A 16807-nucleotide genomic window follows, 5' to 3' on the forward strand; every position below is an offset into this window, starting at 1 on the left:
GTAGGTCGCTCCCCTGTCCTCACAGCGCCACCAGATCCTGCGTGCCTTCCCCCTCGCTGTCTGCCTGTGTGTGATCCTTGCTTCCCGAGTGCCTGTCTGTGTGTGATCGCGCTCCCCTTCTCTCCTTGTTTCCCGAGTGTCTGTCCCCGATTGCTGCCTGTGTGTGATCGCGCTCCCCTTTACTCCGTGTCTCCCGAGTGTCTGCTCGCCTGAGTGCCCCCGCCATCCCCCTCGTCCTTCTGCCGTTTTTCTCCTCTTTTTCGTACCTTTTTGAGGTACTTTTCGTTTTTCAGGCCTCCTCGCCGTTCTCAAGACCTCCCGCCGCTTTTTTTCCCGCTTTTTTTTCCCTACCCGCCCGCCTCCCGCCTCCCAGTTGACCCCGCCTCCCCGGCTACCCCTTAAATGGCAGCCACTGCGAGGCAGTGGTAGCGACCCCTGACCCCAGGGTAGGTCGCTCCCCTGTCCTCACAGCGCCACCAGATCCTGCGTGCCTTCCCCCTCGCTGTCTGCCTGTGTGTGATCCTTGCTTCCCGAGTGCCTGTCTGTGTGTGATCGCGCTCCCCTTCTCTCCTTGTTTCCCTAGTGTCTGTCCCCGATTGCTGCCTGTGTGTGATCGCGCTCCCCTTTACTCCGTGTCTCCTGAGTGTCTGCTCGCCTGAGTGCCCCCGCCGTCCCCCTCATCCTTCCGCCGTTTATATCCTCTTTTTCGTACCTTTTTGAGGTACTTTTCGTTTTTCAGGCCTCCTCGCCGTTCTCAAGACGTCCCGCCGCTTTTTTTCCTGCTTTTTTTTTTTCCCTACCCGCCTGTCTCCCGCCTCCCAGCTGACCCCCGCCTCCCCGGCTACCCCTTAAATGGCGGCCGCTGCGAGGCAGTGGTAGCGACCCCTGACCCCAGGGTAGGTCGCTCCCCTGTCCTCACAGCGCCACCAGATCCTGCGTGCCTTCCCCCTCGCTGTCTGCCTGTGTGTGATCCTTGCTTCTCGAGTGCCTGTCTGTGTGTGATCGCGCTCCCCTTCTCTCCTTGTTTCCCGAGTGTCTGTCCCCGATTGCTGCCTGTGTGTGATCGCGCTCCCCTTTACTCCGTGTCTCCCGAGTGTCTGCTCGCCTGAGTGCCCCCGCCGTCCCTCTCGTCCTTCCGCCGTTTATCTCCTCTTTTTCGTACCTTTTTGAGGTACTTTTCGTCTTTCAGGCCTCCTCGCCGTTCTCAAGACCTCCCGCTGCTTTTTTTCCCGCTTTTTTATTTTTCCTTCCCGCCCGCCTCCCGCCTCCCAGCTGACCCCGCCTCCCCGGCTACCCCTTAAATGGCGTCCGCTGCGAGGCAGTGGTAGCGACCCCTGACCCCAGGATAGGTCGCTCCCCTGTCCTCACAGCGCCACCAGATCCTGCGTGCCTTCCCCCTCGCTGTCTGCCTGTGTGTGATCCTTGCTTCCCGAGTGCCTGTCTGTGTGTGATCACGCTCCCCTTCTCTCCTTGTTTCCCGAGTGTCTGTCCCCAATTGCTGCCTGTGTGTGATCGCGCTCCCCTTTACTCCGTGTCTCCCGAGTGTCTGCTCGCCTGAGTGTCCCCGCCGTCCCCCTCGTCCTTCCGCCGTTTTTCTCCTCTTTTTCGTACCTTTTTGAGGTACTTTTCGTTTTTCAGGCCTCCTCGCCGTTCTCAAGACCTCCCGCCGCTTTTTTTCCCGCTTTTTTTTCCCTACCCCGCCCGCCTCCCGCCTCCCAGCTGACCCGCCTCCCCGGCTACCCCTTAAATGGCGGCCGCTGCGAGGCAGTGGTAGCGACCCCTGACCCCAGGGTAGGTCGCTCCCCTGTCCTCACAGCGCCACCAGATCCTGCGTGCCTTCCCCCTCGCTGTCTGCCTGTGTGTGATCCTTGCTTCCCGAGTGCCTGTCTGTGTGTGATCACGCTCCCCTTCTGTCCTTGTTTCCCGAGTGTCTGTCCCCGATTGCTGCCTGTGTGTGATCGCGCTCCCCTTTACTCCGTGTCTCCCGAGTGTCTGCTCGCCTGAGTGCCCCCGCCGTCCCCCTCATCCTTCCGCCGTTTATATCCTCTTTTTCGTACCTTTTTGAGGTACTTTTCGTTTTTCAGGCCTCCTCGCCGTTCTCAAGACCTCCCGCCGCTTTTTTTCCTGCTTTTTTTTTTTCCCTACCCGCCTGTCTCCCGCCTCCCAGCTGACCCCGCCTTCCCGGCTACCCCTTAAATGGCGGCCGCTGCGAGGCAGTGGTAGCGACCCCTGACCCCAGGGTAGGTCGCTCCCCTGTCCTCACAGCGCCACCAGATCCTGCGTGCCTTCCCCCTCGCTGTCTGCCTGTGTGTGATCCTTGCTTCCCGAGTGCCTGTCTGTGTGTGATCGCGCTCCCCTTCTGTCCTTGTTTCCCGAGTGTCTGTCCCCGATTGCTGCCTGTGTGTGATCGCGCTCCCCTTTACTCCGTGTCTCCCGAGTGTCTGCTCGCCTGAGTGCCCCCGCCGTCCCTCTCGTCCTTCCGCCGTTTATCTCCTCTTTTTCGTACCTTTTTGAGGTACTTTTCGTCTTTCAGGCCTCCTCGCCGTTCTCAAGACCTCCCGCCGCTTTTTTTCCCGCTTTTTTATTTTTCCTTCCCGCCCGCCTCCCGCCTCCCAGCTGACCCCGCCTCCCCGGCTACCCCTTAAATGGCGTCCGCTGCGAGGCAGTGATAGCGACCCCTGACCCCAGGATAGGTCGCTCCCCTGTCCTCACAGCGCCACCAGATCCTGCGTGCCTTCCCCCTCGCTGTCTGCCTGTGTGTGATCCTTGCTTCCCGAGTGCCTGTCTGTGTGTGATCGCGCTCCCCTTCTCTCCTTGTTTCCCGAGTGTCTGTCCCCAATTGCTGCCTGTGTGTGATCGCGCTCCCCTTTACTCCGTGTCTCCCGAGTGTCTGCTCGCCTGAGTGTCCCCGCCGTCCCCCTCGTCCTTCCGCCGTTTTTCTCCTCTTTTTCGTACCTTTTTGAGGTACTTTTCGTTTTTCAGGCCTCCTCGCCGTTCTCAAGACCTCCCGCCGCTTTTTTCCCCGCTTTTTTTTCCCTACCCGCCCGCCTCCCGCCTCCCAGCTGACCCCGCCTCCCCGGCTACCCCTTAAATGGCGGCCGCTGCGAGGCAGTGGTAGCGACCCCTGACCCCAGGGTAGGTCGCTCCCCTGTCCTCACAGCACCACCAGATCCTGCGTGCCTTCCCCCTCGCTGTCTGCCTGTGTGTGATCCTTGCTTCCCGAGTGCCTGTCTGTGTGTGATCGCGCTCCCCTTCTGTCCTTGTTTCCCGAGTGTCTGTCCCCGATTGCTGCCTGTGTGTGATCGCGCTCCCCTTTACTCCGTGTCTCCCGAGTGTCTGCTCGCCTGAGTGCCCCCGCCGTCCCTCTCGTCCTTCCGCCGTTTATCTCCTCTTTTTCGCACCTTTTTGAGGTACTTTTCGTTTTTCAGGCCTCCTCGCCGTTCTCAAGACCTCCCGCCGCTTTTTTTTCCCGCTTTTTTTTTTTTCCCTACCCGCCCGCCTCCCGCCTCCCAGCTGACCCCGCCTCCCCAGCTACCCCTTAAATGCCGGCCGCTGCAAGGCAGTGGTAGCGACCCCTGACCCCAGGATAGGTCGCTCCCCTGTCCTCACAGCGCCACCAGATCCTGCGTGCCTTCCCCCTCGCTGTCTGCCTGTGTGTGATCCTTGCTTCCCGAGTGCCTGTCTGTGTGTGATGGCGCTCCCCTTCTCTCCTTGTTTCCCGAGTGTCTGTCCCCAATTGCTGCCTGTGTGTGATCGCGCTCCCCTTTACTCCGTGTCTCCCGAGTGTCTGCTCGCCTGAGTGCCCCCGCCGTCCCCTTTCGTCCTTCCGCCGTTTTTCTCCTCTTTTTCGTACCTTTTTGAGGTACTTTTCGTTTTTCAGGCCTCCTCGCCGTTCTCAAGACCTCCCGCCGCTTTTTTTCCCGCTTTTTTTTTTTTTCCCTACCCGCCCGCCTCCCGCCTCCCAGCTGACCCCGCCTCCCCGGCTACCCCTTAAATGGCGGCCGCTGCGAGGCAGTGGTAGCGACCCCTGACCCCAGGGTAGGTCGCTCCCCTGTCCTCACAGCCCCACCAGATCCTGCTTGCCTTCCCCCTCGCTGTCTGCCTGTGTGTGATCCTTGCTTCCCGAGTGCCTGTCTGTGTGTGTGATCGCGCTCCCCTTCTCTCCTTGTTTCCCGAGTGTCTGTCCCCGATTGCTGCCTGTGTGTGATCGCGCTCCCCTTTACTCCGTGTCTCCCGAGTGTCTGCTCGCCTGAGTGCCCCCGCCGTCCCCCTCGTCCTTCCACCGTTTATCTCCTCTTTTTCGTACCTTTTTGAGGTACTTTTCGTTTTTCAGGCCTCCTCGCCGTTCTCAAGACCTCCCGCCGCTTTTTTTCCCGCTTTTTTTTCCCTACCCGCCCGCCTCCCGCCTCCCAGTTGACCCCGCCTCCCCGGCTACCCCTTAAATGGCAGCCACTGCGAGGCAGTGGTAGCGACCCCTGACCCCAGGGTAGGTCGCTCCCCTGTCCTCACAGCGCCACCAGATCCTGCGTGCCTTCCCCCTCGCTGTCTGCCTGTGTGTGATCCTTGCTTCCCGAGTGCCTGTCTGTGTGTGATCGCGCTCCCCTTCTCTCCTTGTTTCCCTAGTGTCTGTCCCCGATTGCTGCCTGTGTGTGATCGCGCTCCCCTTTACTCCGTGTCTCCCGAGTGTCTGCTCGCCTGAGTGCCCCCGCCGTCCCCCTCATCCTTCCGCCGTTTATATCCTCTTTTTCGTACCTTTTTGAGGTACTTTTCGTTTTTCAGGCCTCCTCGCCGTTCTCAAGACCTCCCGCCGCTTTTTTTCCTGCTTTTTTTTTTTCCCTACCCGCCTGTCTCCCGCCTACCAGCTGACCCCGCCTCCCCGGCTACCCCTTAAATGGCGGCCGCTGCGAGGCAGTGGTAGCGACCCCTGACCCCAGGGTAGGTCGCTCCCCTGTCCTCACAGCGCCACCAGATCCTGCGTGCCTTCCCCCTCGCTGTCTGCCTGTGTGTGATCCTTGCTTCCCGAGTGCCTGTCTGTGTGTGATCGCGCTCCCCTTCTCTCCTTGTTTCCCGAGTGTCTGTCCCCGATTGCTGCCTGTGTGTGATCGCGCTCCCCTTTACTCCGTGTCTCCCAAGTGTCTGCTCGCCTGAGTGCCCACGCCGTCCCTCTCGTCCTTCCGCCGTTTATCTCCTCTTTTTCGTACCTTTTTGAGGTACTTTTCGTCTTTCAGGCCTCCTCGCCATTCTCAAGACCTCCCGCCGCTTTTTTTCCCGCTTTTTTATTTTTCCTTCCCGCCCGCCTCCCGCTTCCCAGCTGACCCCGCCTCCCCGGCTACCCCTTAAATGGCGTCCGCTGCGAGGCAGTGGTAGCGACCCCTGACCCCAGGATAGGTCACTCCACTGTCCTCACAGCGCCACCAGATCCTGCGTGCCTTCCCCCTCGCTGTCTGCCTGTGTGTGATCCTTGCTTCCCGAGTGCCTGTCTGTGTGTGATCACGCTCCCCTTCTCTCCTTGTTTCCCGAGTGTCTGTCCCCAATTGCTGCCTGTGTGTGATCGCGCTCCCCTTTACTCCGTGTCTCCCGAGTGTCTGCTCGCCTGAGTGTCCCCGCCGTCCCCCTCGTCCTTCCGCCGTTTTTCTCCTCTTTTTCGTACCTTTTTGAGGTACTTTTCGTTTTTCAGGCCTCCTCGCCGTTCTCAAGACCTCCCGCCGCTTTTTTTCCCGCTTTTTTTTCCATACCCGCCCGCCTCCCGCCTCCCAGCTGACCCCGCCTCCCCGGCTACCCCTTAAATGGCGGCCGCTGCGAGGCAGTGGTAGCGACCCCTGACCCCAGGGTAGGTCGCTCCCCTGTCCTCACAGCGCCACCAGATCCTGCGTGCCTTCCCCCTCGCTGTCTGCCTGTGTGTGATCCTTGCTTCCCGAGTGCCTGTCTGTGTGTGATCGCGCTCCCCTTCTGTCCTTGTTTCCCGAGTGTCTGTCCCCGATTGCTGCCTGTGTGTGATCGCGCTCCCCTTTACTCCGTGTCTCCCGAGTGTCTGCTCGCCTGAGTGCCCCCGCCGTCCCCCTCATCCTTCCGCCGTTTATATCCTCTTTTTCGTACCTTTTTGAGGTACTTTTCGTTTTTCAGGCCTCCTCGCCGTTCTCAAGACCTCCCGCCGCTTTTTTTCCTGCTTTTTTTTTTTCCCTACCCGCCTGTCTCCCGCCTCCCAGCTGACCCCGCCTCCCCGGCTACCCCTTAAATGGCAGCCGCTGCGAGGCAGTGGTAGCGACCCCTGACCCCAGGGTAGGTCGCTCCCCTGTCCTCACAGCGCCACCAGATCCTGCGTGCCTTCCCCCTCGCTGTCTGCCTGTGTGTGATCCTTGCTTCCCGAGTGCCTGTCTGTGTGTGATCGCGCTCCCCTTCTCTCCTTGTTTCCCGAGTGTCTGTCCCCGATTGCTGCCTGTGTGTGATCGCGCTCCACTTTACTCCGTGTCTCCCGAGTGTCTGCTCGCCTGAGTGCCCCCGCCGTCCCTCTCGTCCTTCCGCCGTTTATCTCCTCTTTTTCGTACCTTTTTGAGGTACTTTTCGTCTTTCAGGCCACCTCGCCGTTCTCAAGACCTCCCGCCGCTTTTTTTCCCGCTTTTTTATTTTTCCTTCCCGCCCGCCTCCCGCCTCCCAGCTGACCCCGCCTCCCCGGCTACCCCTTAAATGGCGTCCGCTGCGAGGCAGTGGTAGCGACCCCTGACCCCAGGATAGGTCGCTCCCCTGTCCTCACAGCGCCACCAGATCCTGCGTGCCTTCCCCCTCGCTGTCTGCCTGTGTGTGATCCTTGCTTCCCGAGTGCCTGTCTGTGTGTGATCGCGCTCCCCTTCTCTCCTTGTTTCCCGAGTGTCTGTCCCCAATTGCTGCCTGTGTGTGATCGCGCTCCCCTTTACTCCGTGTCTCCCGAGTGTCTGCTAGCCTGAGTGTCCCCGCCGTCCCCCTCGTCCTTCCGCCGTTTTTCTCCTCTTTTTCGTACCTTTTTGAGGTACTTTTCGTTTTTCAGGCCTCCTCGCCGTTCTCAAGACCTCCCGCCGCTTTTTTTCCCGCTTTTTTTTCCATACCCGCCCGCCTCCCAGCTGACCCCGCCTCCCCGGCTACCCCTTAAAAGGCGGCCGCTGCGAGGCAGTGGTAGCGACCCCTGACCCCAGGGTAGGTCGCTCCCCTGTCCTCACAGCGCCACCAGATCCTGCGTGCCTTCCCCCTCGCTGTCTGCCTGTGTGTGATCCTTGCTTCCCGAGTGCCTGTCTGTGTGTGATCGCGCTCCCCTTCTGTCCTTGTTTCTCGAGTGTCTGTCCCCGATTGCTGCCTGTGTGTGATCGCGCTCCCCTTTACTCCGTGTCTCCCGAGTGTCTGCTCGCCTGAGTTCCCCCGCCGTCCCTCTCGTCCTTCCGCCGTTTATCTCCTCTTTTTCGTACCTTTTTGAGGTACTTTTCGTTTTTCAGGCCTCCTCGCCGTTCTCAAGACCTCCCGCCGCTTTTTTTCCTGCTTTTTTTTTTTTCCCTACCCGCCCGCCTCCCGCCTCCCAGCTGACCCCGCCTCCCCAGCTACCCCTTAAATGCCGGTCGCTGCAAGGCAGTGGTAGCGACCCCTGACCCCAGGATAGGTCGCTCCCCTGTCCTCACAGCGCCACCAGATCCTGCGTGCCTTCCCCCTCGCTGTCTGCCTGTGTGTGATCCTTGCTTCCCGAGTGCCTGTCTGTGTGTGATGGCGCTCCCCTTCTCTCCTTGTTTCCCGAGTGTCTGTCCCCAATTGCTGCCTGTGTGTGATCGCGCTCCCCTTTACTCCGTGTCTCCCGAGTGTCTGCTCGCCTGAGTGCCCCCGCCGTCCCCTTTCGTCCTTCCGCCGTTTTTCTCCTCTTTTTCGTACCTTTTTGAGGTACTTTTCGTTTTTCAGGCCTCCTCGCCGTTCTCAAGACCTCCCGCCGCTTTTTTTCCCGCTTTTTTTTTTTTTCCCTACCCGCCCGCCTCCCGCCTCCCAGCTGACCCCGCCTCCCCGGCTACCCCTTAAATGGCGGCCGCTGCGAGGCAGTGGTAGCGACCCCTGACCCCAGGGTAGGTCGCTCCCCTGTCCTCACAGCCCCACCAGATCCTGCTTGCCTTCCCCCTCGCTGTCTGCCTGTGTGTGATCCTTGCTTCCCGAGTGCCTGTCTGTGTGTGTGATTGCGCTCCCCTTCTCTCCTTGTTTCCCGAGTGTCTGTCCCCGATTGCTGCCTGTGTGTGATCGCGCTCCCCTTTACTCCGTGTCTCCCGAGTGTCTGCTCGCCTGAGTGCCCCCGCCGTCCCCCTCGTCCTTCCACCGTTTATATCCTCTTTTTCGTACCTTTTTGAGGTACTTTTCGTTTTTCAGGCCTCCTCGCCGTTCTCAAGACCTCCCGCCGCTTTTTTTCCTGCTTTTTTTTTTTCCCTACCCGCCTGTCTCCCGCCTCCCAGCTGACCCCGCCTCCCCGGCTACCCCTTAAATGGCGGCCGCTGCGAGGCAGTGGTAGCGACCCCTGACTCCAGGGTAGGTCGCTCTCCTGTCCTCACAGCGCCACCAGATCCTGCGTGCCTTCCCCCTCGCTGTCTGCCTGTGTGTGATCCTTGCTTCCCGAGTGCCTGTCTGTGTGTGATCGCGCTCCCCTTCTCTCCTTGTTTCCCGAGTGTCTGTCCCCGATTGCTGCCTGTGTGTGATCGCGCTCCCCTTTACTCCGTGTCTCCCAAGTGTCTGCTCGCCTGAGTGCCCCCGCCGTCCCTCTCGTCCTTCTGCCGTTTATCTCCTCTTTTTCGTACCTTTTTGAGGTACTTTTCGTCTTTCAGGCCTCCTCGCCATTCTCAAGACCTCCCGCCGCTTTTTTTCCTGCTTTTTTATTTTTCCTTCCCGCCCGCCTCCCGCCTCCCAGCTGACCCCGCCTCCCCGGCTACCCCTTAAATGGCGTCCGCTGCGAGGCAGTGGTAGCGACCCCTGACCCCAGGATAGGTCACTCCCCTGTCCTCACAGCGCCACCAGATCCTGCGTGCCTTCCCCCTCGCTGTCTGCCTGTGTGTGATCCTTGCTTCCCGAGTGCCTGTCTGTGTGTGATCACGCTCCCCTTCTCTCCTTGTTTCCCGAGTGTCTGTCCCCAATTGCTGCCTGTGTGTGATCGCGCTCCCCTTTACTCCGTGTCTCCCGAGTGTCTGCTCGACTGAGTGTCCCCGCCGTCCCCCTCGTCCTTCCGCCGTTTTTCTCCTCTTTTTCGTACCTTTTTGAGGTACTTTTCGTTTTTCAGGCCTCCTCGCCGTTCTCAAGACCTCCCGCCGCTTTTTTTCCCGCTTTTTTTTCCCTACCCGCCCGCCTCCCGCCTCCCAGCTGACCCCGCCTCCCCGGCTACCCCTTAAATGGCGGCCGCTGCGAGGCAGTGGTAGCGACCCCTGACCCCAGGGTAGGTCGCTCCCCTGTCCTCACAGCGCCACCAGATCCTGCGTGCCTTCCCCCTCGCTGTCTGCCTGTGTGTGATCCTTCCTTCCCGAGTGCCTGTCTGTGTGTGTGATCGCGCTCCCCTTCTCTCCTTGTTTCCCGAGTGTCTGTCCCCGATTGCTGCCTGTGTGTGATTGCGCTCCCCTTTACTCCGTGTCTCCCGAGTGTCTGCTCGCCTGAGTGCCCCCGCCGTCCCCCTCGTCCTTCCACCGTTTATCTCCTCTTTTTCGTACCTTTTTGAGGTACTTTTCGTTTTTCAGGCCTCCTCGCCGTTCTCAAGACCTCCCGCCGCTTTTTTTCCCGCTTTTTTTTTTTTCCCTACCCGCCCGCCTCCCGCCTCCCAGCTGACCCCACCTCCCCGGCTACCCCTTAAATGACGGCCGCTGTGAGGTAGTGGTAGCGACCCCTGACCCCAGGGTAGGTCGCTCCCCTGTCCTCACAGCGCCACCAGATCCTGTGTGCCTTCCCCCTCGCTGTCTGCCTGTGTGTGATCCTTGCTTCCCGAGTGCCTGTCTGTGTGTGATCGCGCTCCCCTTCTCTCCTTGTTTCCCGAGTGTCTGTCCCCGATTGCTGCCTGTGTGTGATCGCGCTCCCCTTTACTCCGTGTCTCCCGAGTGTCTGCTCGCCTGAGTGCCCCCGCCGTCCCCCTCGTCCTTCCGCCGTTTTTCTCCTCATTTTCGGACCTTTTTGAGGTACTTTTCGTTTTTCATGCCTCCTCGCCGTTTTCAAGACCTCCCGCCGCTTATTTCCCCTTTTTTTTTCCCTACCCGCCCGCCTCCCGCCTCCCAGCGGACCCCGCCTCCCTGGCTACCCCTTAAATGGCGGCCGCTGGCGCGCCAAAGGCGCGCCTAAGGCAAGCCCGTCTGCGCCCGTCCGCGCCTGGACCGCGCCCAGCGCCCGAACCCCTGGTCCCCATGACCCCCGCCCCACCCTCCACCACCCCCTGACCTACGACACCACCACCCTCACCGCCCTCAACCCCGGCCGCACGCCGGGCTGCTACCGCGCCACCCCGAAGCGGACCCACGGATCCTTCTCCTGCCGCAACTGCCGCTTCACCTGCCCACGAACACACATCGCACCCATCAAGAACGATTCCCACGGAAACAACCTCGACTGCATCCTGATCAACACCCGATCCGTCCACAGGCACGCCACCGAACTGTGGAACCTCATCGACTCAACAAACCCGGACATCGCCTTCCTCACCGAGACCTGGATGAACCCCTCCTCGGCACCCGACATCGCCATAGCCATCCCCGACGGCTACAAAATCATCCGGAAATACCTCACCAACCGCACCGGAGGAGGCATCGCCATCGCACACAAAAACTCCATCCGCATCTCGACCCACGTCAACGACTCACTCCCCGACGCCGAACACCTCCACTTCGCAATCCACAGCGACCCCATGACCACCCTCAGAGGCACCCTCATGTACAGACCACCAGGACTACGCACTAAGTTCAGCGAAGACATCGCAGACTTCGTCAGCCCACACGCACTCCCGTCCACCGACTACATCCTCCTAGGGGACCTCAACTTCCACCTGGAGAACCACACCGACAACAACACCACCGCCTTACTGGACAACCTCGCCAACCTGGGACTGAAACAGCTAGTCAACACCCCCACCCACTACGCCGGACACACGCTCGACCCCATCTTCTCCTCCAGCAAACACATCTCTTTCAGCCACACCACCGTACTCACCTGGTCGGACCACAGCTGTGTCCACTTCAGCTTCAAGAAGACCACCATTCGCCACCACACCCAGCAACCACCAAGAAGACAATGGAATCGAATCACCACGGAACAACTCACATCGACCCTCTCCCAGAACCAACCCACCAGCACCACAGACCCCAACGAAGCCGCCAACAACCTCACGAGCTGGATCTCCGACTGCGCCAACCTCTGGGCCCCCCTGAAGACCCAAGCAAACACCAATAACCACAAGAAAAACTCCTGGTTTACCCCCGACCTCAAGGACTCCAAAAAAGAATGCCGCACCCTCGAGAAGACTTGGCGCCTCAACCAGACCGAAGAGAACATGTCTGCTCTCAAGAACGCCACCCGCCAACACCACCAACGCCTCCGCGCCGCACGAAAATCAGCCTTCCAGAACAGACTAGACAACAACGCCCACAACAGCAAGGAACTATTTGGCATTGTCAAAGAACTCTCCAACCCGACGCAGAAAACAACTCCATCCCTCCCTCACAGGACCTCTGCGACTCCCTCGCAGCCTTCTTCCACCACAAGATCATCGACATCTACAGCAGCTTCACCACTACCAACACGAACCCACCACTGGAACCCGCCACCGACAACACCACCATCCTCACCTGGAACCCAACCACCACCGAGGAAACCACCCGCATCATGAACTCCATCCACTCAGGATCACCATCCGACCCCTGCCCGCACCACATCTTCAACAAAGCCGACAACATCATCGCACCCCACCTCCGAGACGTCATCAACGCGTCCTTTACCACCGCCACCTTCCCGGAAAACTGGAAACATGCCGAAATCAACGCCCTCCTAAAAAAAACAACAGCAGACCCCACCAAACTCAAAAACTTCCGGCCCATCTCGCTCCTACCGTTCCCCGCCAAAGTGATTGAGAAAATCGTCAACGCTCAACTCACCACCGCCCTGGAAACCAACGACTCTCTCGACCCCTCACAGTTCGGCTTCAGAGCTCATCACAGCACCGAGACCGCCCTCATTGCAGCCACGGACGACATCAGATCCCTGACCGACAAAGGAGAAACTGTGGCCCTCATCCTCCTGGACCTCTCTGCAGCCTTCGACACGGTATGCCACCGTACCCTGATACGCCGCCTCAGCAACGCCGGCATCAGAGGCAAGGCCCTGGAATGGATCATCTCCTTCCTCTCCGGAAGAACTCAGAGAGTCCGCCTCCCCCCCTTCAGATCCACAGCCACGGAGATCATCTGCGGCGTCCCCCAAGGATCCTCCCTCAGCCCCACCCTCTTCAACATCTACATGACCCCCCTGGCGAACATCGCACGAAAACACGGACTCAACCTCATATCCTACGCCGACGACACCCAGCTCATCTTATCCCTCACAAACAACCCCACCTCAGCAAGAGCCAGACTACATGAAGGCATGAAGGAAGTAGCGAACTGGATGACAGACAGCCGGCTTAAACTGAATACAGAGAAGACGGAGGTCCTCATCCTCGGCCCTACACCAACCGCCTGGGACGACTCCTGGTGGCCTCCCGCCCTAGGCAGCACTCCCCAACCCACCGACCACGCACGCAACCTCGGCTTCATCCTGGACTCTTCCCTCTCCCTGACCAGACAGGTCAACTCGGTGACCTCGGCATGCTTCAACACCCTCCGCATACTCCGCAAGATCTTCCGCTGGATCCCCACCGACACCAGGAAGACCGTCACCCACGCCCTCGTCACCAGTCGCTTGGACTATGGGAACGCTCTGTACGCCGGCATCACCATCAAGCTGCAGAGGAAACTTCAACGAATCCAGAACGCTGCCGCACGACTCATCCTGAACATACCCCGCCACCACCACATCTACGGACACCTGAAGAAACTTCACTGGCTACCAGTCAACAAGAGGATCACCTTCAGACTCCTCACCCACGCACACAAAGCCCTGCACAACCTCGGACCAAAACTCATCAACCACCGCGTCTCCTTCTACACTCCTCCGCGCACCCTACGCTCAACCGGACAAGCCCTGGCAGCCGTACCCCGCATCTGCAAAGCCACCGCCGGAGGAAGATCCTTTTCTTTCCCGGCAGCGAAGACCTGGAACTCTCTTCCCAGCCATCTTCGCGCTATACAGGACCACCTCTCCTTCAGAAGGCAGCTCAAGACCTGGCTCTTCGAGCACTGACCCACCCCTCCCCCCCCCAGCGCCTTGAGACCCTTACAGGTGAGTAGCGCGCTTTATAAATGTGTTTGATTGATTGATACTGAAAAACCCTGCAGTGAAATGTTCCCTGCATGTATCATTGGAGAATGTGAGGTATTCGTACTCATAGTTTGGGGAGTCAAGACTCCCAACCCTGCTTGACGCATCTCTTCAAGAGGTGCCCCTACTGGACTAAGGTCCATCAAGGGTCTTGGTTGTTCACATACCTGTTCTCCCGGGTCATTATCTGTGGAGTTTTCATAGGCCCTCCTCTTATCGCTTCCTGAGTCATAACTCCCTGATCACACGTCCCTGTTTTATCCTGTGCATACAACGGCACCGGGGGACCAACAGTAATAGGTAACGATATAGCGGCAGGTGTCTGACCTGGTCCCAAGCTTCTTGGAGCTGCAACACCATAGGTCTGCTCTAGTGTACCCGGTACAGGTACTAACGGTGGCCCTGCTACAGGGTTATACCCAGGTATCAGCTGTGGTGGTTGAGACACTAACTTCGGAGTTGACTCAATCTGTATCAGCCTTGGCTTTGTATATATCGGGTCTGGCGGCACCACCAAGTTCGTAGTAGTCTCAAGCACTGGGACATCAGGGTAAATTATTTTTAACTGCGGTGGAGGCTGCAACTGTATCAGCAAGTCTGGTGCAGTGGGTACACTGACACCATTCTGTATCGAAGCTGTATCGCTAGTCTGTACCATATCAGTAACTCCCTTCTCCTGCGTCTGGTTCCCAGGATCCAAGCTAGTACTCGGAACACTGTCACTCACCGCATACGGTGGTGGATGATCATGTAACAATCTATCCATAAACGCCTCATCATCTGAATCATCCTCTTCTTCCCAGGACCTTTTATTTTCTTTGGGTTTGCCTGAATCCTTGTCTGTTTTGCAGGAAGCTTTCTTTCCCTGTGTCTCTTCTCCCTGTGTTATTGCCGGGAACAACTTTAACCCATCTACTATTCCCCGTCTCCACATTTTGTTCTCATTGTCCCATCTAGCCTCTGCATAAGATTTTTCTGCTCTTTTCAGTCTTCTGTGAAACCTTTCTTGTCTATGTTTAAGAGCCATCAAGTCCCAAATCGCCAAAGCCTCGTATTGTGCCGGTCTCAGAGGTGGTTTCTGTATACTTAACATCCACCTCAAATTTTCTAACACCTTTGGATTAAATGTCCCATGTTCTGGAAACGCTAGGCACCCTTCTTTCTCTGTTAATTTGCGCCATTGTTTCATCCATAAACAAGGTGCAACACCCTTTTCCTCCATAACTGTATAAGCTGGAGTACCCTCAGGTGGTGTAGGTTCCCCATCTGTTGCAACAATATATACGTCTCCCTTTAAAGCGCTTTTGAATGCCTTGACAAAATTCATTTTTGCAATTCTTTATTTCGTATTTAATCAGAAAAATGGCTTAGTTCCCAGGACACTCTTCACCTACCCTTTCTCAACCTATTGCCTCTCACGGATCGCAGCCAATCCGTGCGCGACCCCTCTCGGCATCTGACCTATCTCAGCGCGGCACCACTGACGTCACACTCACACACACTGCAGCTGACAAAGTCTTGCGGCTCGTCCACACTTCACTGACTCTTTACAACTCATAAAAACTAATGCGAATTATTGCGAGCACCTTAAAATAACAACACAAATCTGTCGGTTTACTACAGGAAGGGTAACACATTCGCTTCAGAACTTTACAGAGATTTCACTTGAAGCCTCGGCCGCTACTCTCTCCTTCTCGGTTCCCACATACGCAAGCAGAATTCGACCTGCAAATCCTACTCTCGACTTGTCAATGACTCTTCTAGTGCACTTTAGAATTTGTCAAATCTCCATCGAAGGTTTCACACGTACGTCATAACTCAAACTCGACTTGTCAACCACGCCCGATTGACCTATTAAACCGCACAGATCACAACATAAACCACATTTATCATCATACTCCGGAGTCTTAGACCTCAACAGGTCCGTACACAACACCAACCACATGGATAATTTTGAGCAATAAGCGCAACATTCACATGAAGTACGCCGACTTCCCTACTATCATACTGTGGAGTACGCCCACTCCTGCTAAACAACACTTAATTTGGCCTAAATACATGCAAATTTCCACAATCACCTGCAAGATGCATAAGCTTAGGTAAGCGCAAAGACCCTAACCACACATACTATGGGGCCGAGAACATTCCCAACTCATTTAGGCAGGCTCCGAGATCCCAGGGAAAGCCATGGCGAACCTAGCAATCCATCATATCTCCAAATTGCATTATCACAGAAAAACAAATTAAACAATGAAACTCCGTCTTAGGGCCCCCAAGGGCCAAACCGTCGCTCTGCTACCAAAACTGTTAACTCGTCCGTCTATGTTAATTTATACACATCAGGACTCGTTTTAGGCCGATGAATCTTTGGACCCAGTGGTGAGACACCGTAAGACGAGATAACTGATCAATATATCAATCAATATGTCAATAACATTGTCTACATATATCACCACAATATATTTCACTTTAGGCATTAATAAACCTTCGGCACAACCATGACTTTTCAGTCATGAATAACCACACCTTAATGAAGTTTTTGTGAATTTTATTCCCTATTGATCACAATCTAATAGCAAATGTATTAATCTCAAAACCAAGAAGCAAACGAACATAATCATAAGGCGACAACTATGATAAGCTTTCAATAATGCAAAGATCAGGAGCATAAGATAATCATGTAAATATAAGCAGATTCCGATACATAGAACCTCCTAAAGGTCTCAGTTCAGCATAGCACTATGTCAGATTCGTCAGTCAAGATGAATGCCTCATCTAACCTCAAATTAGCATCAGCATGTTGGGCTTCATGCAAAACAATTTAGAACATCAATTTGGAAAACATCTAACTAAGGTCTCTAATCAAAAACACACAGCAGTTGGTACCTAGAAAGAAAAGGCAAATAAATGAATTTCCATTAGCAACGAAATAATTACCCTCCTCAGAATAGGTCAGCATACAGGATCAGTCTTCGTCTTCAGGACATCAGTTAGATCGCCGTCAGTATATTTAAGCTAAGGGCAGGGGACACTTCCCTCATAAGGAAGAAAGTGTAATGGGGCAGTCTATGGGTGAGGATGGTTTTGTCTAAGTCTCAAATCACCAAATAGAGTGACAGAGTTTATGGATGCAATCGATATCATTCCCTACCTAATGCCCTTTGTTCCTTGTGTCATGAGTTTTTATCCCTTTTTCGTAATACATTCCCCCAAAATTCTATTGGTCAGTCACTACACCCCACTATCTGTAACCTATCAAATTATACATTAAGTAATGCATTTGTCATTTCATGATATATCTTGAGTTTCTAATTGGTCTTTACAATTGACGTTTTTCGTAGGTGGCATATCCGGGGTTACTTCATTTCCTTGGCACACACAT

Source organism: Pleurodeles waltl, chromosome 10, assembly GCF_031143425.1.
Source record: "Pleurodeles waltl isolate 20211129_DDA chromosome 10, aPleWal1.hap1.20221129, whole genome shotgun sequence".
In the NCBI taxonomy this organism is placed as follows: Eukaryota; Metazoa; Chordata; class Amphibia; order Caudata; family Salamandridae; genus Pleurodeles; species Pleurodeles waltl.